At 37.6% G+C, this 24,366-nt stretch overlaps 1 protein-coding gene across 4 annotated transcripts in view; it reads left to right on the forward strand.

Moving 5' to 3' along the window:
• LOC122514549 (latrophilin Cirl-like) overlaps positions 1 to 24,366 on the forward strand; it is a 283,503-nt gene that overhangs the window by 56,921 nt on the left and 202,216 nt on the right. For 3 of the 4 annotated variants that reach the window (XM_043631449.1, XM_043631453.1, XM_043631451.1), the window contains exon 1: positions 14,762 to 15,734. The gene's annotated coding sequence lies outside the window, so the exon portion shown is untranslated. Of the gene's footprint in view, positions 1 to 9,093; positions 9,122 to 14,761; positions 15,735 to 24,366 lie in introns of those variants that run through there. The other variant, XM_043631452.1, reaches the window with a different exon arrangement.

Below are 24,366 nucleotides of genomic sequence, written 5' to 3' on the forward strand. Positions count from 1 at the left end.
AAGTTCTCTTACTCTTACTCCACGAATATGACGGAAACGTTCTGCTCTCTCACGCTTCTACGATTCTTCCCCTCATCCGTTAACTGCTCGCTATGAATTTTAGTATGCGTTGCGTCGTTACCGAGAAATTATTATTCGTCATTACGCTACGTGCTTTAAAACGAGATATATCGATTCTTTCGATATAGGACAAAGATAAAAAAAATCTATCAGAAACATTGGATATTTTTCCTCGTAAACATTTTGATATTTCGACTATATTATTAATGATGATAAAAATAAAATGGAGAAAAACGGTAGGAGTAAAGTATATACGTTGTATGAAAAGATATAGAAAAGTAAGTAAGTAAGGGAAGGGAAGAGAAGGGAAAGGGAAGGGGAAAAACTAGTAGAAAGAAGTATAGCATGACTAGAAACCACTCTCATACCCTTTACACTCCCGTCGTTCTAGTAATTTCCTGCTGGAAGTATTATAATTTAATACGACACCGTTTGCTCCCTCCCACCAGCGTGTTCGGCCGTCGCTTTCCGCGGCTGGCTGCCTATCTCGACTTGTAGCTTGGCAAACTCTACCTACCGAGAAACCTACCTAAGGGCATCTCCCAACGACGACGGTCTTTCTTCGACGAAGGAGCCTCGGCCATTATTCGGCGTGTTTGTAGCCTCCGGCGGCGCGTAATAAGCCGGCTTACACACCAAAGTGTCTTTCTCTCTCTCTCTCTCTCTGTGTTACTCTTTTTTTTTTCTCTCGCTCGCTCGCTCGCTCGCTTTCACTCTTTGTCGCACGCACGCATATACGAGAGCACCTAACGTGTACCCTCCTTCTTTCGTATCAAGCACATACACCCGACACGCCTACTGTATTTTTATTTCCCTCACGAACGGACGTATGCGCGTTGCCTGCCCCGTCCCGAGAATCCGCATCTGCCACCACCGGTGCAACCGGCTACTCCTCTCCGTTCCTCTCTTCATCCATCTCATTTCCCTTGCTGAGAGATGCCAACCGGAAACTTATCGATACGTTTACGAACGAGAGATAGTTAAATAGATAGATAAATATATATTTATATAGCAACAACAAATTGTCTAAACGTATTGCGATGGAGAATATTTATTCTCGATATTTTGATAGAAAAAATATAACTGGTTACCATAAATTGTCTCCTTCTAAATGTAGTCATTTTTGTACTTTTTATTTTTCATATAGTTTTCTCTCTTTCAATTCTATTAACATTTTTATTAATTAGCGGGATAATACAATACGGGACTGTCTTAATTACGGTCGAAATTTCAATTCGTAATGTAACAAGTCAACGAGAAAAGAAGAAAGAACAAGAAAAAGACTAGTAAGATTTCTTAGAACATTAGTTAGATAAGACCGGTGCCGTAGTAATGTTATCTTCCTGGACAAAAACAATGTTAATGACAACTTTTAAAGACCACGCACAACGTTTTCTTTAGGTTTACAAAAATAACAACGATGGAGGGCTTCGTAATTATCTCCTCGGGCTTATTTAGACTCTCATTACAAGTCAATGAATGTGTTGAGACTACTCTTGAAAGATTCAAACCATTTCAAAGTAAAAGCAATAATTGTTTTGACACCTTCCTTGTTTTCAAGTTCCATCGTTATTCCTAAATAACGTTTCTCTATGTTTCCTTTCATATTTTTTGGTTACCTTCGCGTTAGTATCATCCCATTATCCAAGACTCGTTGTATTCTACCAGAGGAAATGTGTAGCTTTCTTTTGAAAAGAAAAAAAGGAAGAAAAGAAGAAAGATAGTAGCACTCGTAGAGGGGTTCTAGGTTAAACCATAATCCGAACTAAGAAAAATGTTCTCAAGAATTCCCTTCGACTTACCTATTTCAAATGGCCGAGCCATGAATTCCAGCTATTAGTAGGCACGATGCACCTACCACTAGTGTCCGAGATAAACACGGCCCGTTACCATTTGCTCGTATTCGTGGCTACTCGTAAGCCATTTATTTGACGCTCCGGTAGGCCGTTTTATGCCACTCGAACGCGAAATTCAAGAGGTTTTAAGACGCAACAATGTTTTAAATTACACGGTTAGAAGCGCCGAAAGAAATATATATCTTATGTATTACCACGCTCGTAACTCCTTATTTCTTAACGATTATCATTTTTATAATACGAAGAATAACACGCGTGTTATACGAGTAGACAATTCGCACTTTCTTGGAAAGACTTTTAACGGGAATATAACGAAAAAAGTCGTGGGGCCCTTAAAATCCGACCCTTTGGATCCGACGGATGTCGAGTGATTAATGATTCCACTTTTGACCGTCACTCGCATGTAAGTGCTTCTCCCTGTTGGAATTAGGTGTCGTTGTTCGTGAGACATCCTAAAAGGTGAGAGTCAAAACTTTGCGATTAGGTAAATTACTTACTCGTTTGAAATTCTAAAATCGAAACGTATTAAAACGTTGACGAAATTCTTTTTGTCAACGTTTCTTCGTCATAGATCGATAAGATGTATTGTACTATTTCTATTTTAGTATAAATATAATAATTCAAACTATATATAATAACTCTTAAATAAGTTATGATTTTCTAATAAACATAAAACGAAATCATAAATTTCCTATTTTTATCTTTGATAAATATTGAAATTCATAAGGTGTGAGTTTTACGTTACTATCAACGGAAGTACACGATGCGCCTAAATATACTAGACGGATTGACAAGGAAAAAGCGATAAAAGTTTATCGACCGTGACGAATGATCATACTACGGTCATAAGAGCTATCTTCCAGTCGCCGAAACGTCTCTGATAAAAAGGGACGCGTTCTTACGAGAAGATACGACGTTCGATAACTTAAAACCATCTAAAAGGAATCTCATGAAACAAACTTCCAATCTCTTTTTTAATAAGTTACATTTTAAGAATGACGAACCTGTCCGATTTAAAACATAATTCGAACTACCTATTCGATTTCTAACTATTTCGTCTCGTTTATGCGTTTCATCGCAATCTTTATTAAAATATCATAATTCAATTTCCGTTTCTGAAAAAGAGCTGTTATATCTCTTCTCCCTTTTTTTTTTTCTTTTTTTCAATCGGAAATCACTTAAGAATATTAGTTTCCTTTTTAATCTGTTAGAGTGACACGAACGATATTTATTATGCATCTAATAATATCCTTCCATATCAGAATAATTCATTTATTATTCGATCGTTTATTTCCTTATTAATATAAATATAAAAGTATATAGATACATTTGATTTATTTAAATCTTAGTTATTTTATACCTACGCGTTCCAACGAAAAATCTTATACGTGTTTCTAGTAGATCGAAGTTATGAGAATATTAGATTGGAAAAGTGAGTAAGATAAAAACGTACAAAAGATTAAATATCTACGCTTTGAAATAACTCAAAACGAAGTGTGACGAGAAAGGGCGTAGATCGAAGAGATTCGTTACTCGAAAAAAAAGAAAAATAATAAAATATAAAGGAAATTGTGCGTGCGTGTGGCGGGGGGGGGAGGATCAAGGTTCGATTTTCAATGAAACAAAACGATTTCTCAATTATCGTTAGGTTCACGGTATAGTTCGATATTCGATCGATGGAAAAATCATGAAGGGTGGCACGATTTCGAATAAAGATAACGTCGAAAGCAACGAACGAACGAACGAACGAACGAACGAACATTGAGAATTCACGATGAAAATAAATCGAGTCTACGCTACTCTACCTACTCCCTCGAGAATGGAATAACGTGCATTAATAAAATGACAATGAGAGGAGGAATAATAAATGAGATTTGGCAGAATTATACTTAATTGACAGATATCGATCGTTAACGATAGTAGTCCAATTAAAAATCAGTGCTTCTTTTTTTTATTTTCGTTTGTTAGCGGTAAACGTTGTTAGAGGAGATGCACAGAGTCTGATGCACGAAAGAGGACGAAAATTTTCGACGGGTCGATACTACAGTACTCTCCCTCTCTCGTACTCTTGTACTCACTGTTTCTCTCTCTCTCTCTCTTTCTTTATCTTCCTCTCGCTCGCTCGCTCGTTCGTTCGTTCGTTCATTCGTTCGCTCGCTCGCGCACTCCTTCTCATGAATATATTCACAAGCCGGCCTCGAAAGGACGAGACAAAGATGTTAACCGGTGATCGAGGAAACTCTTTCCCCCTTTTAAGGTCCACTCGTTAGCGCAAGAACGCGGCTACCTTGGATATCTCAAATCGTAGAAAGTCTTCCTCGATTTCTTGATTGTAAAATAACTGACTCGTACGATTTTGCCCTCCTCCAAATTTTCACTTCAATTTCATATTTTGTATAAGATGAAAAATAAATAAATAAATAAAAGAAAACAATAAAATACGAGTAATATTTTCAATTTGAAAATCTCAATAATCTCGCTAGGTTGAAGATAAACAACCGATAGGTACTATTGCGAGAACGTTTCACCTTTTTCGCAAAATGGGAAACTTGCTTGGCATCGTGCTCTCTTCTTCTATAAACGAATATATATTTTTATTTACTATGTCTCGTGCATCCCTGAAATCTTTCACGAGACGGAACACGAAATGTCACTTATCCTGATGCGTCACGAGGTCATACAATGCAAGACGAAGATGGAAAAATGAAGGATGGAAGAAAAAGAAAGAGCGAAAGAGATAGAGTGAGAAAGAGAAGTAAAAGCTTTGTACCAAGCATCTCGAGAAAGGATGAACTTTTTACCGAATTACATAGCATAGGCGAGAATTTGTGATTACTCTTTAAAATACTTCCAAAATTCATAATCGAAAAAGCATTTTCCATGCTGACGAGCAATTTCTGTTCGTCAATGGAAAATGTTTAAAAAGATTGTTAATAATAGAGCAGTTATTCCTTTCTATTCGCCGTTATGAAAGATCAATAGAAAACTATCGTGTAACAAGCGTGTTTTTTACGAGACCCTAGTCAAAGAACAATTGTTTAAATAAAGCGAAAAGGGTTAACGCGTTAAGCATGGTAATGCTTAGAAGTGAATGTTAACGAGGGTACCTTTCTTTCGGTGTCACCGATTCGTTTTGATCCTTCGTTCGCGTGTCCTACCTCGTGTCGCCGGGGATCCTTGCGAGGTCAGCCAATCGTGTTCTTTTATATTAAGGCAGGATGAATAATAATCGACGGGAAATACGAGATCGCCGGCGGGCAGACCGTCCCTTCATCATCGTAGCCCATATGCCATATTTTTTTCCACGGGAAATATGTGATCGTGAGTAGTATTTTTCGAAACTACCCAAAGGAATCATTAAGAAAACTAAATCGAACGAACGGTTCCATTATTAATCCATTGTATTTCAATACAAAGTTTTATTTTTATTCAGAGAAACGAATATAAATTATATAATATACGTAAATACTTTATGGCAAATGATTTTTGAAGAATTTAAATCGCGTAATTTAGATTGTAACAAATCGAATTAAAACAAGTTGTATGTCAGAGAGATATTCAATTTTGTAAATGTATGTTTCGCGAAGTGTTAATCGGAAATATAATCTTTGAAAAAAGAAAACTATATCTACGCGAAACGAATTCCGAACCAGCAAGTTCTGGTAACTTTTTCGAAAGTACCTAAGTCTATATATATATATGTTATTATACACTACATTTTCTCGATTTTCGCGAAAATTCCTAATGCGACGCTTTTTGCTCTGTGCACGAACACTCGCGTCAACAAAAGTTAACTCTCGTCGTGGTTGTAGCTAGCTAGCTAGAACGACGGAAGGGATACAGACGTGGTCGAGACAAAAGTTATGTCAGCGTGCTTTTTCCGTACCGCTTGTCAGTGATAAATTTAATCATGGACGATGCACCCACGTCAAACACACTTTTTCATCGCTATCGTTATCGTTAACTTTCGAAAATATATTCTCCTTCTTTTTATCCTTAGACGACAAACAAGTCGGAAGGGGGAAGGAAAAGTCTGATCGGTAGGATATATATCGGAAAATCGCGATTTAAAAGTAATTTATGTGGGTATCTATTCTAAAAAAAGATCTTCTTTGCTTCGTTAAAGAAAGATCAAATGAGAAAAAAACGAAAATGAAAAAGAAAGAAAGAATGGACTTTAGGAAAAAGTATCACAGCATGGCGACGCTAATGAAAGAAAATTTTTCTTCCTTTCTTTCGTTTTCTTTTTCACACGCACAACTTTTTTTTTTGCATACACATACATATATATATACAGAAAGAGAGAGAGAGAGAGAGAGGAACCTATCGGCACAAAAATCCACACAATGGCTACCAAAGTGGTTTGGAGAAGTGGCGCAAAGAAGAAGAAGAAGAAGAAGAAGAAGAAGAAGAAAAAGAAGTCAAACTTATTGTTAATCGCGCCGCGAAAGTATCGCGCGTCAGCTGCATTCTTCGCGCGAATCGAGCGAATAAATCGATCGAACGACGAAAGATCGAGACGAAATACGTACATAGGCTATGATAAAGAGAGACAGAGAGAGAGAGAGGGGGGTGGAAGGAAAAAGAACACGGGAGGATAAGGGAAAAAGGAGAAGAACGGAAAGTTTATCGTACTATCTTCGAACGTTCGTTCGTTCGTTCGTTCGCTGGCTCTTTGGTACCGATTCATTCGCGTGTAATTTCACGGCTAAATCGCGGAAGTTATGGCAACGAGGTATGCGATACAAGCCATAAACGAAGGTCGACCGAGCGTGAACGCGTATAAAGAGAAAGAGAAAGGGAGACGGAGAATGTGAGTAACGTCAACTAAGACGAAGGAAAGGAAGAATCCGTCCACCACCACCACCACCACCACCACCACCACCACCACCACCACCGGTCTGTCCACCTAACTTTTGCTCTTCTCTTATTTCACTTTCTTCTCTTTTCTCCGCTCGACTTGGACTCTGCTTAAAAAACAAACAGTTAAAACTAGGTGGTCCCTCATTAAGTTAGCACCACTATTCTGTGCCCCGATCCGTGTGCCTGCCTGCCTGTTACCTACCCCCTAGGGGGCTATTCCAAAAAGGTCCGTTTCTTTCGTTCTATCTTCCTTTCCTTTTTTTCTCATTTCTTTCTTTCTTGCTTTCTTTCTTTCTTATTTTGTCTTCTTTTCCTTTCACCCTCGCTATGCGAATTCGTTACGGCCCAGATTCGAAAGAGACGTTACCCTACGCAAAATGAATTCGTTCGATACACGAGCGTCAACTTGTAAGACCATCACGAAATCCGTCCTTTGTGCTAGTGAAAGTTTATGGTATTTAATAGTCGATTGCTAGAGAGATGTATACAGCATTGTATGCTATGATTTATTTATGGGTTCCATCTAAAAAAAAAAAAAAAACAAAAAGTAAAAATAGATGACCTAGAAATTTGTTTCGAGAAGAATCACTTCGGTCCGTTAAAAAAAAAAAAAGATAATCTACTTAGACATTTCTTTGGAAAGGTACGATTTTAAATAAAAAAAAAAGAAGAAGAAAAGGAAAAAAATAAACAACCTTGACATTTTTTTCGAATGAGAAAAAATTTCTAAATTCCTTTCATTCGTTTTCTATAATGTTAATACGTGTTTCGTCGTATCATTCAACTAACATTTTATACATATGGTCCTATGAAGACAACCTTTAACCATGCCAATAATATCAGTCGAAAGCATTTAATACGATCGCTTTGCCTAGGATTTGCTCGCGCATATTGAATAGGACGATATTCTAATTGTACCCCGGCAGAGGCATTTGCGAACGCGTGAACGTTCTTCGTCGATCGGTGTTGCAGTTACCTTCGATAAAATTCTCTCACTTCCTCTTCTTTCTCTCTCTCTCTCTCTCTCTGTCTCACCTACACACTGACACACACACTCTCTTTGTCTCGTCCCTGGTGTAAAGGTCGCTTTGCCAGGATCTCTAAATACAAGTTGTAGATATAACGCGTTACCACGTATATACACATACGTATATACGTACGTGCGTACTCCGTTAACCTGGTATCGCCGTAAGGAAAACGGCCGATAATGGGATTATATGGAGAGAATGGATTAGTGAAATCCCTCGAATGCAAAACCTTACGATAATCGGCTACAACCTAGCCATATACACCGTTGAAAATCGGTAGTACCGACTCGTGATATCGCACAAGAATATCTCCAGAGCAATCGAGTCGAGGTAAATGTCGATGCACATTTCGTTGCTCCTCTTTTCGTTATGAAAACTAACGACACGAGTTGCATTATGCTCCCACCTCTTCTCGTGGTATTCACCTTCTGGAATTAAATGAGCTTACAATCGTAATAGAGATCCATTCAATTTGTCGTTGTTCTTGTTCCTCGCTAATTTCGTTGTTTTTTGTTTTGTTTTTGTTTTGTTTAATTGATAAATACATACAAATAATACGTGTACAATAGAGGAACATTTAGAATCGTATGCGGGGTTATTATTTAATGGGTTCAACTCAGCGTGACTTACCGATGAGTCAGAAGTTATATTTCTAAGAGGCAACTTCATTCACCTATGTGTCATATATCTACTACCTTGATTGTTCTTTTTTTGTCTACATTTATAGAAAATTGCTAAGTATTATACTATGTAGTCATTTTAAATTTATATTCGTATTATTGTTCATTATTTTCACGTTTGGTCTGGCGCGCTTATAATTGAATTTCATTGTTCTCATTGATTATAATAAATAGATAAATATCTATTCTATATACGCATAGATCGAGCTGATAATAACTTCATAATATAATAACGATAATAATGATAACAATGATATTAATAAGTATATTCGTCGCAATGTTTATTGTATTAAATTTGTGTGTTGAGGAAACATGTTTTCCACTTTAATTATCGTGAAATATCGAAATTAAAACACTTATATAAGAGATCGAAAGAGAGCAGCCCACTTGGCAGCATAGAAGCATCCTACGAAGTACTTACATTTTGGCCTCGAGCCGTTATTGGTCTCTTCGCGTACACGTTCTCGAACGAGTTTTAAAGATTCGATCTCTCCTCGTCGAACGTCGAACGAACGAACGCGACACGAACACATATAAATGTTTTAAACCGAATCCGTTTCTCGTGTCACGTTTTTAACATCTCACTCTTCTACTTTTCTGTTACAGATAATCGCTAACGGCGTGGAAAAATTACGTGAGTATTCAAAACTATGCATATATTTTTCTTATAAAATCCAGAGATAGATCGCGATAACCTTGTTGTTAACCATCTTTCTTTTTCCACACCCCAGTTCTATCATTTTGTTTCCACCCACTTATTTAACATCCTTAATTTTTACTTTAACAACGGAAGCATTCGTGAGGTATTTGCAACGAACAATTCTGCTCATATAAATTTATATACACGCGCAATTCCGACAAGAAACAAAGAAAATTCTTTCCCACGCGTCTACTTATATACATATATGTATGGATAAATAGGTACCACTCGGTGTAACTGGCACGTATATGCGATATACAGTCTTATTCATTCTTACCTAATTTTATTAAGACGATGGAAAACGAGAGAAAGACTCAACGATAAAACTATCGATTCGACAAACCACCTGTCAAATTTTTCTTTAACGTATTACGGAACATAACGCATTACATCAAAGATTACGATTTCATTTGGTAATCGTGGTATGGTATGTACCAGTCGCAATCCCGTTTGTTTCGAATAATCTACTGTGCATAATTGTCCGTTTACTAGAGTCGCCAATCTTTCGTACAATCGACAAGCGTGTAAATCGAGAAACGATAAATGAAAATTCATCGAAGGAGCGTTCTCACGATACACGTGATCGGCGTATATCGATTTCGCTTATAAAACACGCATAGTCACGTACATACTCAGATTCAACGATATCTATGCGATGTGGAACAACGAATCGAGACTCGCGATCAACACCGAAACGGTTACATTTCTTGCTTGTTTTCACTTTTTTTATATTAACAATATCGAAAGAAAAGCAGGGTTTATAATAGATCGTCTATCTTTATCGCACTTTGATAAGTGTTAGAAAAGATCGATATCATTTTTATCCAAAAATCATTCCTTATTAACATGTTCCGTGCCACGTGTACCATTCGTGATAGATAAATTGCAAGAAAAACATCTGTTGAAACAACGATTGACAAATAAAATAACTTCATGTTTTCAACATTAATTCTACGAATAAATAAATTATAAATACATTCTTAAGAGAAAAACTAAAGAATATTTCATTTAAACATATTCTTCGAACTCTATTATATTGACTACCGTTTGTGGTACACGTGGTCTGCTGCTGTATTATGTTGAAAAATGACTCGTGGCAGAAAACGTGTTAAACGAACAAATATCAGATGCAACGGTATATTCTTCCATGAAAAGGAACTAAAAGTAGGCAGAAAGATGGATGATGAACGGTAGGTATAGCAAAAGGAAAAGAATAGAAAGCATCAAAGGGTATCGGTTTATTACCCTGCTTGGCCCTTCCAAGTTGTCGTTTTCTCATCGCTTGGATGAACCGTGAAATAGTCAATGGTGAACGGGAATTTAGGAAGGTTAAGAAGAATACAGACACAAACCTACAATGGAACAACCTACCTCTTCTCTTCCATCTACTTTTCCTTCTCATTCTTTTCGGCAAAGAAGACTCACTAGTTCATTTGTCGTTCGTTGTCTCTATTTCCTCCTCGAATCAGCATTGGTATATACCGCCAAAGGTGATATTACCTGACTTTTGTGATCGTAAAAATACGAGAGCTACCTGGATCTTCTCGTTAGTCCAAAAAATAAGGAGTCAATTATTAAACAGGGAGAAAGGATTCTCACGATCTAGAATGACCACTTTTTACACATTAATTACAACGAAATAGTGTGCAATCTCTTTGCGATATGATACGATGCAACGGGGTTGCATTCTAATTTTCGATGGAGTAATTGCATCCCATTTGGAATTCTTTTTCTCTCTCCTTTCTCTCTCTCTCTCTCTCTTTCTTTCTTTCTTTCCTCATCGCGTGGTCGAACATGGTTGGAAACGTGTCTTTCGGGTAGGTACGTAACGCGTCTGCCAAAAGGGCTGCACGAAAGCGGCGATCACGCGATCGAGAGGTGAAAATGAAAGATTTCGAAAGAGTCCAATGAAAGAAACAAGCGGCGTGCATAATTGTACTAAGAACGATAGAAACAGTGAGAGAGAGAGAGAGAGAGGAACATTGAAAATGAAAATGGTGGCGTATGTTGGTACATAAATACGACTCCCCTTTTAACCGGTTCGTTGAAGCGAGACAAATGGCATGGTTTTTTTTTTCGTTTCCTTTATTTTTGCATGTACCTGATAGATTTCTAGAATACTACCATTTCTTTCGAAAATAATCGAAAGAATGAAATAAGCGAGAAGTTGACAGCATCCAGATTACGAGAATGATCCTACGGAGAAGAAATTCTGTTTTCGATATTTATGGAGTTTTAGGATTAGCAAAGCAAGGGCGAAACTCTAAAGTCCTTCCTTCTTACCCTCGCCTCAACTCACCACGAAGGCCGTCGGTCTCGCGGCTCTTTTGTAAAAGCGTTCTCGGAGATCGTACATCGTAGAAGTACGATCGCGATCTTGGTTGTTTATGCGATACCCCCAAGATAGGGGTGGCTCCTTTGTCCCGAGGTGGTTTTCGCCTTTACCGGTAAATACAGACGAATAAATTTCCACGGCGCGATAAATCTTGTCGCGCGCGTACGCCTTTCACCTAAGACCGCTTTATTACTCTTCGATTCAACTTCGGTGTACGGATCAACGCGAGAGAGAAAGAGAGAGAGAGAGAGAGAGAAATAAAAAGGAAAATATCCGAGCATTCTTCGGCGTAAGTTTGAAAAAAACAATTTTTTCAGAGTAATAATCGAAGGTATTGAAAAAAATTAAAACAAAAGAAATGTTCTATTAGGTGTACAAATAAGTTTCCGCCGTTTTTTATTAAAAATTAAGTATTTATTCTAGAAGAATGGTAATTTTAAGGTTATTTAAAATACTGTCCATCACTTGCAATGACTTTTTCCCATCTCTCAGGCAACATTCGGATCCCACGTCGGAAGAACTCCCTGTCTTTTGAGGCTATCCACGAATCAACCCAATTTTTGGTATCTTCATATGATTTGAACCGCTGCTCCGACAGAGCATGTGCCATGGACCGAAATAGGTGATAATCGGACGGTGCAATGTCTGGTGAATACGGCGGGTGGGGTAACACTTCCCAATCAAGTGTTTCCAAATACTTTTTCACGGGAGCCGCTACATGTGGACGAGCATTGTCATGCAGGAGAATAATTTCTTCGTGTCTAGAATAGTATTGAGGGCGTTTTTCCTTTAGAGCTCGACTCAATCTCATTAATTGTGTTCGATAGAGGGCTCCGGTGATTGTTTCGCTCGGATTAAGCAACTCATAATACACTACACCCAGCTGATCCCACCAAATACACAGCATGAGTTTTTTTCCGTGAATATTCGGTTTTGCTGTTGATGTTGACGCATGGCTTGGTAATCCCCATGATTTTCTTCTTTTTGGATTATCATAATGTATCCATTTCTCGTCACCAGTGATGATACGATGTAAAAAACCCTTTTTTTTATTTCTAGCAAGCAGTATTTCACTTAAGCATAATCGGCGTTCAATATCTCTCGGCTTTAATTCGTACGGAACCCAATTTCCTTGTTTATTAATCATTCCTAATGATTTTAAACGATGTGAGACTGCTTGCTGAGTGACTTCTAATGTTACAGCAAGTTCTTTTTGTGTTTGAGATGAATCTTCCTCCAATATTTCCTCCAATTCTGCATCCTCGTAAATTTTTGGCCTTCCACTGCGATCTTTGTCTTCTACGTCGAAATCACCGTTTTTAAACTTTTGAAACCACTCACGACACGTTCTCTCACTCAAAGCAGTCTCACCATATGCTTCTACGAGCAATCGATGCGCCTCAGCAGCAGATTTCTTTATATTAAAGAAGTAAACTAATATTTCCCGCAAATGACGCTTATTTGGCTCAAGTTTGGACATTTTCAACTAAAAAAAATTATATTTTACCAATATGAAATCAATAATATTAATAGGTTATGTTGTTCTTAACGTCCAAACTAATTTTTAAGCAGGATATCATTTGCGAAAGTAAACGGAAACTCCGCGCCGCGCTATCTACATTAAAACAGCGGAAACTTATTTGTACACCTAATAACTTTTGAAGAAAATGAAAGAGAGAGGAAGAGAGGAAAGCAATATGTGGTATAGATCGAGTTCATAATGGTAGAACATTTAACTTGACCGGTACAGCTTTGGTCTTACCGAGTCAGGAAGGACTAGTCAGGGCTAGTCCTGGGATAGACGAAGTGTCGTCGGCTTATCCGTCGCGCACGGGTTATTTAGCGTTCAGGTGTCGGCTAGAACGGACGAGGCTCGTTCGTGCTCGGCAATCGAGTCCGGCGATAGACCGAAAACGGATTACCGAGAGAGATAAATCGGGTGATACGCTCCTCGATGTAACGTTTCCGCTCCATTCGTAGGTAGAAACGAGCGATACCCGTTTGGGCGTTAGATGCGAAGCCAAGAGATATAGCAAGAAGAAACGAGATGAATAAAGAAAGAGAGAGGAAGAGAGAGAGAAATAAAAAAAGGACAGAATATGTTTATAATAAACGTAAAGTTAACTGTTAACTTCGAACAAGAATTAATGAATATAAAAATATGATAAATAAATGTTTTTAAATAGTAAAAACATCATTTAGCGAACTTTTAGATTTGCGACAACAACAATAATTAATTGAAAGTAAAAAGGGGATAGTTATGTTAACGTTTCGTCTTGGAAACGTTCTTAGGTGTGAAAAGAGGAGAGGAGAGGTGAGGAGAGAGAAGAAGAAGAAGAAGAAGAGGAAGTGGAAAAGGAAAAGGAAGAAGAGGGAGGAATTTCTTAAATTACTTCCTTATCTCGACCGTCAGTAGCACCTCGAAAAGACGATCTCTTCTCTTCGTAAATTAAGACAAAATTGATTTAAGCGATTTACTGTAGTACGCGCGCGCGCACTTCGGACATCGTTGTCGTCGTCGTCGTCGTCGTAGTTGTTCTGTTCTCGTCCAACAGTGGAAAAGAAGATAATGGTTAAATCCAGAGTCTACAGGGTTGAAATCTCCGAAAGCGGAAAATATCGAACGTTTTTCACCAAGTGATTTTTCTCTCCGACTTTCCACACCGAATCAATCGTGGTTGGTTGTGTAGTGCGAGGACGCTACCGATTAATTCGTGAAAGTGTTCTTCTCGTTGTTGTCTGATAGAACCATTAGGACAACCTCTTGGATTTTGCCATCTAACGGTTTGTCTTTTGCAAAGCAAGTAAACAAAAAAAAAGAGCGACAGGATAGACAAACAGAGAAATAGAGTGGTTACAAATAAGATTAAAAATGAAATAAAAGTGAAATATATATAACGTACAATAAAACTAACTCTACAAATAAAGAGAGAGAGAGAGAGAAAGGGAGAGGAGAGGAGAGAAATATATCCAGACAGACAAGAGAGAGAAAGAGAGAGAGAGAGAGAAATAGATAGAGATAGAGAGTCTGGAGAGCGTAGTTGCACGGAGGGTTAAGCGTGTTCCGTTGGGTTTTACGAGTAGTAGTGGGGAGCGAGTGAGAGCCAGTGTATACATATACGAGAGCAAGAGCGAGAACGAGCGAGAGTAGTGGGGGTAAGGGCTTGACGGTGGGGCGTCAGGACAGGTCAGTGGTGGGGGCAGACGCTCTCTCGTTCCCTTTCGCCGCTTAGTTACTCCGCCGACGTCGTTGGGAGCGGATCGGCCGTTTCCAGTGTTCTCTTTCGGATTTTTTACCACGATTTCTTCGCGCGTCGTCTTCCTTAGGGTGTCCTCCAACAGGAGGAGAAGGAGGAGAGGAACAAGAGTGATCCTTCTAGTGCGTGCGTGCGCGATGAAATATAACGAAAGTTCGTGAAAGAGGATATTCAGAATTAAAACCTGTACTTGCCGAATTCGTTCGTAAAGTGCGTTCGAGTGCACCATGGAAACTCGCGATAATCTGTATAAGCGCATTCCGTAATACGATCGATAGGTGCTTGATTGGATAGGTTAAGGAGAGGTGGAAATTAACAGAAAAATTATATTAAATAAATCATAGTGATTCACATAGTCGTTCGAAAGTGTTACTCAAACGAATGAAGGATACCTCGGATTTCACTCGATATAATATTTGGTGTTTTTACGTAAAGTACGTATTTCTAACGGTGGTTTACGAATAAAGGGATAGAAAAAGATAGTGCGAGGAACTAACGCGAATAACGTTCAAAGGGATTAAGTTTAAAGGATTGAATTCTACGTGATATATATCCAGGATATTTGGAGTAAAATACGAGACGGATGCTGAGGAGATTTCGTCGAACGGTCGATCGAATGATAGTGCAGCTGCATCCCGGTGAAAACAGGAGCCGTCGGGAGGTGTGCGTTTGTCCGTGAACGAGCTTGAATTATTTTTTTTCCTTCTCTTATCCGTTCATCGTTCGCCGTGGATCATTTCATTTTCAGTTTGCATTATCAACGATAAAAATCGAAGAGGACCCTGTACGAAGAAGCCACAGTGAATTTAAGGATCTCTCAGTGTGTTGTTTTTATCCTGTGTACAGTGACCGTTTTCTTTATGTTCGTCTTTTAAATATTCGTATATACATATTTATAAATATATGTATACGCTGTGAGATGTGCCACAAGTTTCCAGTTTTCGTCATCGTCCTCGTAAGTTTGTTTATTATTTTTTAAAATGAATGAACGAAGAATGAAAATGGATCGACAATTGCGAACCAGTGACCATTTAAATGTGCTACTTTTTTATTTTTTAAATACCTTCCGTTGTACGTTCGTATGAATGAAAAAAAGAAACAAAAAAGCCACTTAAGTTTTGTACTCGTACAAATTCGTCGCGAGTTACGCGAGTTTGATTTGAAGGTGCGAAAAACGTGTGTTAAATTATCAAGGTAATTCATCGAAGAACGCGGAAAAAATATTTACAAAATAATTGATTATTCCTCGTCTTTCTTATGATCGATATGTTTCATTTAAAAAATAATGTTTTTCAATCGCGTACGAAATGATATGTTTGTATATATTTTCATGACGTTAGTTAAATACGGATCGTAATCGTGGTTCGATTCGGTTCGATTCGATTCGGTTCGATTCGATTCAGTTCGGTATATTAAAATTGAAAAGAAATTGAAGTTTGCGTGTCGCCTCTTTTTGAAAAGTACGCCGCGAGTGGTTCATTTCTATCAATATTAAAACGCGCTAGAACGATTAGAGCGTATATCGCGCGTCGCAACATCGATACGCCTCGGGCATCCATCCTCTTTACTTTAACAGTCATTCTCGAATACGAGGAGAGTGCTTTGTTTCGTACCGACAGGTTTTTATCCGATCTACATATGTATAATCGATTGCCCTGGGAAAAAGTCTAATCAACGGTATTGGGGATCAAAGTATACGATGCCCGGGCCGCCAAGCTTTGACGTTTCTCTCTTGTTGTTTCATTTTCTTGTTTTCTTTAGTTTTTTATTTTTCTTCTTTAGTTTGAGAGTTACTTTGTTTTCCGATACGTCGAATTTATATAGATATTTTGTCGAATAACGCGATAAATATCGTTGCTAATAGTTCAGGTGTATTACTCTCTTTAAATTCGGTCGTCGCGTCATCGATCACTATAAGCTGTTTCGTTGTGACCTTCGAAGCGTGCGTCGGCTCGCAACCAACTCCGTTGCCCTTGCGTAACGCAAAGAGAATTCTTGAGTGAACGGCGTACCTTACCTCCATCCCTCAACCCCCGCGCAACTCTTGACTATGATACTAACCGAGAGAAAACTGTGTTACCCGGTAACGAGACGAACCACCTTTCCATTGATCCTAACTTCTATTTCTTCGAGAAAGAAATAAAAAAACAGGAGAATAAAAAGTTGTCATTGATGTGATAGTAGTAGTCGGTAATAGAGTCGTTTGATTGGCACGATAATTGGTCTTGCATCTTAACGACTCTAATACTATTCTCGTACCCATAAAATTACAATGAAATTGTGATCGTGTATTCGTTACCTCATAACATGAATTTACTCTCTCTCTCTCTCTCTCTTTCTCTTTCTATTTCTCTTATTGCAGAATTCGTATATGTAATTCAACGTGCATAGAGGAATTTACGGCTTTGTACGTTAACATTCGTTAAGATCAAAACGTACTGCGAGTGTAGTCGAATTAGAATCTCAACGACATCAACCATCCCCTTTCACGTATTATATTAATGTTAATATTCGAATTAACCATACAAGGACTACCTTACCTGTCGCTTTGATTTCTATGGATTCGAGAGAGCAATCTTCCGTACGTTGACCCTTTTCATTCGTGGATAATCATTTGGATGACGTTGCTTTTTTACACGTTTTCTTTTATTCTTCTTTTTCTTTTTTTTTTGCATTCGTTTCATTTTATATTCTTCGTTCGCTTCGATTTTGCTGCTATATATTAAATTTGTTATTAAAACGTCGTCCGAATTTTATTTTTTAATTGTGTTTGACGAACGAATTATTATTTTTATTTTTTTACTTTCGTGCTTCTATTTTCTTTCTTTTTTTTTTTTTAAACAGATTTAAAGGGAAAATGATTTCTGCGATTGGATTTAACAAGGTATAAGGTAAAAGATATACGATTAGAAGAAAAAACGTCGAGGAAACGTTCCTAACTAGTACGAAACGAATTTTGTAGGGAAATTATACAGCAAAAGCCAAAGTGGAACGGTCCAACGAACATATTTTCAACCTTTACATCGCGTAGTTGAGTTTCTTCGAATATTAACCCGTATTCGAGCCGTGAAAGCGGACTGCTTCAGAGAGAGAGAGAAAGAAAGAAAGAAACCAGTACAAAAAAAAAGAAAGAAATATACGAATATAGTGCTTTTATTCGTATGCAAATCCCGCGATGAATTGTACGGTGAATAACGTTTAATGTGACCACCAATGTGCAAATATATACATAAATATGCTTCATGTAACTCCTCATGTAAAATATATAACTGTATTCGTAATCACTAAATAATTCTCGTTGTTCGTCACGTAAATACGAAACGCGCAGGAAGAAAATGTGTATTCGAGCGTAGAGATGATTATTATTTATCCATATGATTTTAAAAGATACTTTAAAATCTAATAGAATTGATTAATCGTATAGATAGTCTTTTTTCTTTCTTTTTTTTTTGTAAAAAAAAAAAATAAAATACTAAAAACTAACAGGAGAATATATAAAAACAAATGTTTATATTTGACATGTGGGAATTTTGTTTTTCCATAAGCATTTAATTTATTGTCGATGGATTCCCGATTCTGGTTTTTACACCTTCGCGAAAGATCCTTATGAAACATGCAGAGGACATTCTCGATGAAAAAGTTGAAAAACGGGTGCAGGTGGCAAAGATATACGACGAAACTGGAAATACCTGGATCTTTTCGGGTGATCGTATTTCTTGATGAACGAGTGGTCGGCCCGCGTTTATAAGCTTCCATCCCCGCCTCCTCCGTTAATCCCGATCTCTTGTCTGACTTATTTATTCTACTGGTATATGCTAACGTATCGTATCTCGCTAATGCCTCGATCGCCGTCTTTTAAACATTCAAGAGTGTCTTTGGGAAAGATCGATCCTTCAAAACGAAACGGTATATTCCGATACACGTCGAGAGATTCAAACGAATTTACTATGCCGTGTAACAAATCCATTTGGATTTTTCTTTTTAGTTCTTTTTTTTTTTTTTTAGAAAAAAAAACTATCATATTGTCGAATAAAAATGTCTAATTATAATGACACAACATTTAGAACGATATTTCAGCAATATATTTTCATCAAATAAGAAACAAATTTAAAATTATAACTAACTGATATTTTGTTATGAATCACATTTTAGACGGCAACGATTCGTGATTTGTTTATAGAAAGGAAAGTTTTGAAATATTCCTCGTACAAACGTATATGCATCATTGACATTTCAAACTAATTAATATCGGACGATAGTTTCCTACCGAGAGAAATTTTCGAGAAAGCAATTTAACATGAGAATACACAGGAGAACATCGCAATACGCAGACTCGCGTACATCAACGAGAGAGAAAAAGATAAATAAATAAAGAAAAAAAGATAGAGAGAGAGAGAGTGAGGGTGAGAATGAGAGTAAAAGTGAGAAGAGTGATAGAATAGGAAGGTGTTCTTTAAGTATTACAACGAAAGAAAATAAGAGGCCGCAAATGGTAGGGTGAATGTAGGCGGTATAAGGCTTATTTGCAAAGTTACGGTGTCCGCTTTTATGGCGACGAGACCTACCTCTGTGTACGGAACGTTTCGTGGTAAGCTATGAAAGCAATATGCGTGTACGGACGCACTTATGCAGTAGCGACAATAATACCAACAATTGCAGCAACGCTGTTGCCTCGTGACTGCGACTACGAGACTTCGACTAGGTAGAAAAGAGCAAATAACCACTATGCTCTTCGTCTAATTAGAAACGCGAGACTGTCCTTGCGGGCAGAACCTATGCAGGCGTATTAAGGTTGCCGCTACGGTTCTTCGTACTTTGCTCGGCACGACTGCAAAACGCATTTTATATTCTTTTCCTTCCTTTCTTACAGGCTAATTCACACTTGTCGTGTTTTGCATTTATGTTTGCGTTTATTTGTGTATGTGCATTTATACATATTACATCGTGTGCAATGACTATACAGAAAACACAAACCATCTCTACCACATACAACAACAACAGCGTCGAACTGCATGTATACTGCGGAAAATGTAACGTTCGTGCCGCGAGTCGATGACAAATGCCGGTCAACGCTATCATGCAATCCGAACCAGCCATGTCTCGTATTTTTATTGAAGCAATATGCCATAACGAGACCTACTGCCCCGTACTACCCCTTTCCCATTTGTTTCTCTCTCTTTCTCTCCCACCTTTCTGTTTTCTTTTTCTAAAATATTGAATATTCGTTAACAGTTATAGCAGCAAATAACAAGGTCAATTTTTGAAGTAGTAGCTGTTTGCGACACAACAAAGGTACTTCAATCTCGTCAAATTGTTATAACAATGGGATGATGATTTGACGGAAGGTGCACTGAAATTCAAGATGACTGAGGATATTTTAAACGGAGAGTGACGTAGATCTTACGCGGTAATTAATATGAATCATTATTAGTAATGTAAACGGTGAACGTGCGATAAGAACAAAAGAAAGAGAAAGAGAGAGAGAGAAAGAGAAAGATGGAAATAAGTCCCAAGCACCACTTTCAACTTCGCAAGACTTGCTTAATCTTTTCATATGAAAGAGAAAGAGAAAGATTAAACCTTACGGTGAATCACGCAGAAAACATCTTCGAGTCCGATAGACGACGACGTCGTCTAGGTAGGTGCGGCCGATAATTCTTGCGTTTGCGCCAACATTTTCCTCCACCTAAACGCGTATATTCATTTCCTGCGTCCTCTTTTCTAATCATAGCGAATACTCCGACACTTCGTAATACCTAAGACGAGCTTTCCTCGATCGTCGTCGTCGTCGTCGTCGTTCTGCTTTTCTAAGAACTCCTCGAACATAGTCGTGAACTTCTAGATGTCAACGGTATATTCAAGAGTTCTCGAAATTGTAGTTATTATATTAGATTAACGCCACTGGGCTGGGACTAACTTATTTCGTCTCTTACTGATCGTAATGCGTCAAAATTCCTTCTACTGCGATATGCATTTGACGTAGAAAGTTTTTCTTGCATATTTGTTCGCGACGTGGTACCTTTGATCGCGAGTACAAAGAAATATTAGATATTTTATTGTCAAAGTATTTAGATAAAAACAGTATAAATGTGATTATAAGTGAATTACAGAATGATCAATTTTGAAGGAATACACATTTCGAAGAACAATTTTATTCCATTACGTATTATTTTATATCGCGTTTGGAAATTTTGCATGAAATGACGATTTCAAAGTAGAGTTCGATCCGAAGATGGATTCTCGTGTCTTCTTTTTTAACGTATTATACGCGTATGTTATAATCGCGTTAAAGTCACGCAGACGTTTTTCCTATTCGCAATTTGTGCACAATTATTGGCAAGTCGTAATATTCCCAACCGCAACAGACGATTTATATGATTAATAGAGGCCGGTAGTCCTCGAGCAAGCTCGCTCAAGTCTTCCTTTCTTCTTTCAGTCGAAAAAGAAAGAGAGAGGAGAAAGATGCATCGGACTTTCAGTGCATACATACATACATACATACATACATAGATACATAGGTATATACATACCTGCGTAGCCGTGATCCTACGCGAACATACGAACGAACGAACGAACGAAGGTTCTCGCTCGAGGTATGCTATTATCATAATTGCCACCAATAACGGCCCATGATTGGCGTACTTCACGCTTTTCTCATTCTTTTTTTCAAAAATTTTGCATCTTCCGTCGTTCCGCTCTTTCTTCCTCCGGCGTTCTTTCTTTTGTCTTTCTTCTCCGTTTCATACATCGACACATGGAACGGATTGTATGTTTCTAATAGGGAATGCGTGGAATTTACGAAACAGAGATAGAAGGATTAGATTACTATACTCTAGGTTGAAACATGTTACAATGCATGGCATCGACACTTTAGTTTCGTAAAACTTGTATCAGTTTCAGTTTGTCTTCGTTTCTCGTGCGATATCGACGTTGAAACACCTGCTTTATTTTTATTTTTTTCTTTTTTTTTTACATCGGTGCAATTGGCTTCTAATACCAAAGTATACTTCTCGCAAACGTGTATCGTGAAATTTAAGAATCGATGCATGCATTGCGATACATTTTTCTCTACGCGTATAATTTTCTTATCGATATTAAAAACAACGGAATTTCATTTCATTATTTTTTTGATTTTTCTTTTTTCTTTTTTTTTTAAATATGTCCGATTGAACGTGTGTATTCGTCCAACTGTGGAAAGAAATCTTACGACTGTGGTCGTATGGTAAAGAGTCCGTAACAAGAAAAAAACGTGAACTGACGGTTTGGTAATGGATCCCAGCGAGTCGACGTAACATTCAATAACGATGCCTGCCACGAAAATATGACGCCCCATTGGACGACGTTGCCTTCGAGCAAAATGAAAACGAAACTTTGCCTCTTTTTCCCTTCTCCTCCTCCTCCTCCTCCTCCTTCTCCTACTCGTCCCTTTTCTTTCTTTCCATTTTTCTTTTTTTCTTTTTCTTTTTCTTTAAGTTCACACGCGAGTCGATGCATGTACGCTTAACACGTTTCGGTGTTCTTTGATGTCCGACCATAAAGCCGCGAGGCAAACTTTAAATTTAAATCAAAAATAGTTCAAAACTAAGGTACAATTTATATATATATATTTTAAAACAAAGTATTTTCAACAATTTATTCTACATTATACAAAATTATTCTATATTATATATCATTATCTTATTTTCTTTTGATTCTAATATATATATTTATAAAATTTCGCTATAGAAATTTTATAGAAAAAAACTCTAACGTAATCCTGAAAAACGTCAACATCGTACACAAACTTTAGTACATAATAAATTGATCATTTTTCAGTTAGATAAAGTGACTCTTGGGGGAAACTTTAAATATTATATAACATTCAAAAAATAGGGTAACAAAACATTGTAAAAATAGGGTTTTAAAAAAATGAAGAAATAATAATGAATAGATTTGATGAAGTAGTAGTTAAAAGAGGTGAAAAGTGAGGCAATAGAAATTTGACAGACAACTTCTTGGCTTGACTATAATTCTCCGACGGGGTAGTGTCGAGCAGTGGACGAACGATAAAGTGGAACCATCCAGGTAAATGCCTTGTCAGCGTTAGAGTGTGTGTGTGGCGACGCCAATGGTGTCATTGTCGTCGTCGTCGTCGTCGTCGTCGTCGTCGTCGTCGTCGTCGTAGAACTCTGGGTACAATCGATACGGGGATAAGTACGACGCGTATCGCTACTATGCCGCACTCAACTTCCTGCTTCCGGTTCCGCCACCGGCATCCACTTACAATACCGCTGACTCCCCTTTCGAATTTACCTTCCAACAGCGTCGCTCTTGAAATGATGGTCACTTTTACGATTGACTCCCTTCGTGCGATGAAGCGTCCCCTTAATATTCTTATCTATCGAGAAATACTTCATAAACGATTACCATCTTTTACGAAATTGACATTTGACTTCGTCTTCGATGAACAATTGAACGGAACGAAATGATTATTTTTAATGATTGCGTTAAACGAGTATTTTTCATAATATCAGTAACAGTATACGAAATTGAGATACTATTATACGGTAATTCTCAATCTTTTTACTCGTGCAACTCGATATGTTTGTGTTTGGCATGGTATCATTACGTGTTTAAATAATACATTTTTCAGAATCCGTTAGACTGTGATATTCTTGCGAGAACTCGAAATAATGTTATACGAGTACCCTTCGGAAATTAATTACTTTTTTTTTCCTTTGGCGTAAGGTAAAAGCTATTAGTTTGTAGTCTATTAAAAATTGAACACAGCGGAATATTGGGTCGTGGTTCTGTAGGTTGAGAAATGTTTCTGCCATTACGCATCAAAAGTAAAAGGTCGATGGAGCACAAAGAATAAAGCATAGTTTCGTGTGTGTAATTAGAAAAGATATTTGAAAAAAAGAAGAAAGAAAAAAAAAGAGGGACGAGGCCGAACGAGAAAGTATTTCTTGATTACGTATCTCTTGATACTTTTGTGCATCGAGTACCATTTAAGTCATTCCCCTTTTCAACGGAAGAAATAGTGCGCTAAACTCAATGCTTCAGCTTTGCCTCGGATCTCTGATGTAAAGCAAGTAAACCTAGATTCGCTAAATTTGGAGAGACTGTACACGTTGAATACGGATAACTGCATCGCTCGGGAACGAAAAAGGAACAAAGTAGTCGAGTACGGAAGCCGTTCATTCGCAAAACATTCCGTTAATGATCCTGAATGGAGAAAATGAAATGTATCACGTTTTAATGTTTGATATATATACTATGAAATCGATGATATCGGATCGCTAAGAACCGTACGCTTCGAGAAAGAAAAGCCAATTAGAGTTTTGCAATTTTTGACGCAATCATTCTAGTTTCTTCGTAACCAAGAAAACGTTATTCTCACGGCAACCACCTGACCATAGTTTTTTCATGATATTTTTCCATTTTTGGAGAACAAAGTGAGAAAAATTTAGCACTTTAAAAAAATAGAAGAATGTTGAAAGAACATTTATTGAGATTATGAAGATTAATGGATATATAAGTAATATAACAACATGATCTCAATATGAATTTCCGATCCACGTGTTCATAAGTATTTGAGAAAAGAA

The sequence above is a fragment of the Polistes fuscatus genome, unplaced genomic scaffold (assembly GCF_010416935.1).
Source record: "Polistes fuscatus isolate 324 unplaced genomic scaffold, CU_Pfus_HIC Scaffold15, whole genome shotgun sequence".
Classification (NCBI taxonomy): Eukaryota; Metazoa; Arthropoda; class Insecta; order Hymenoptera; family Vespidae; genus Polistes; species Polistes fuscatus.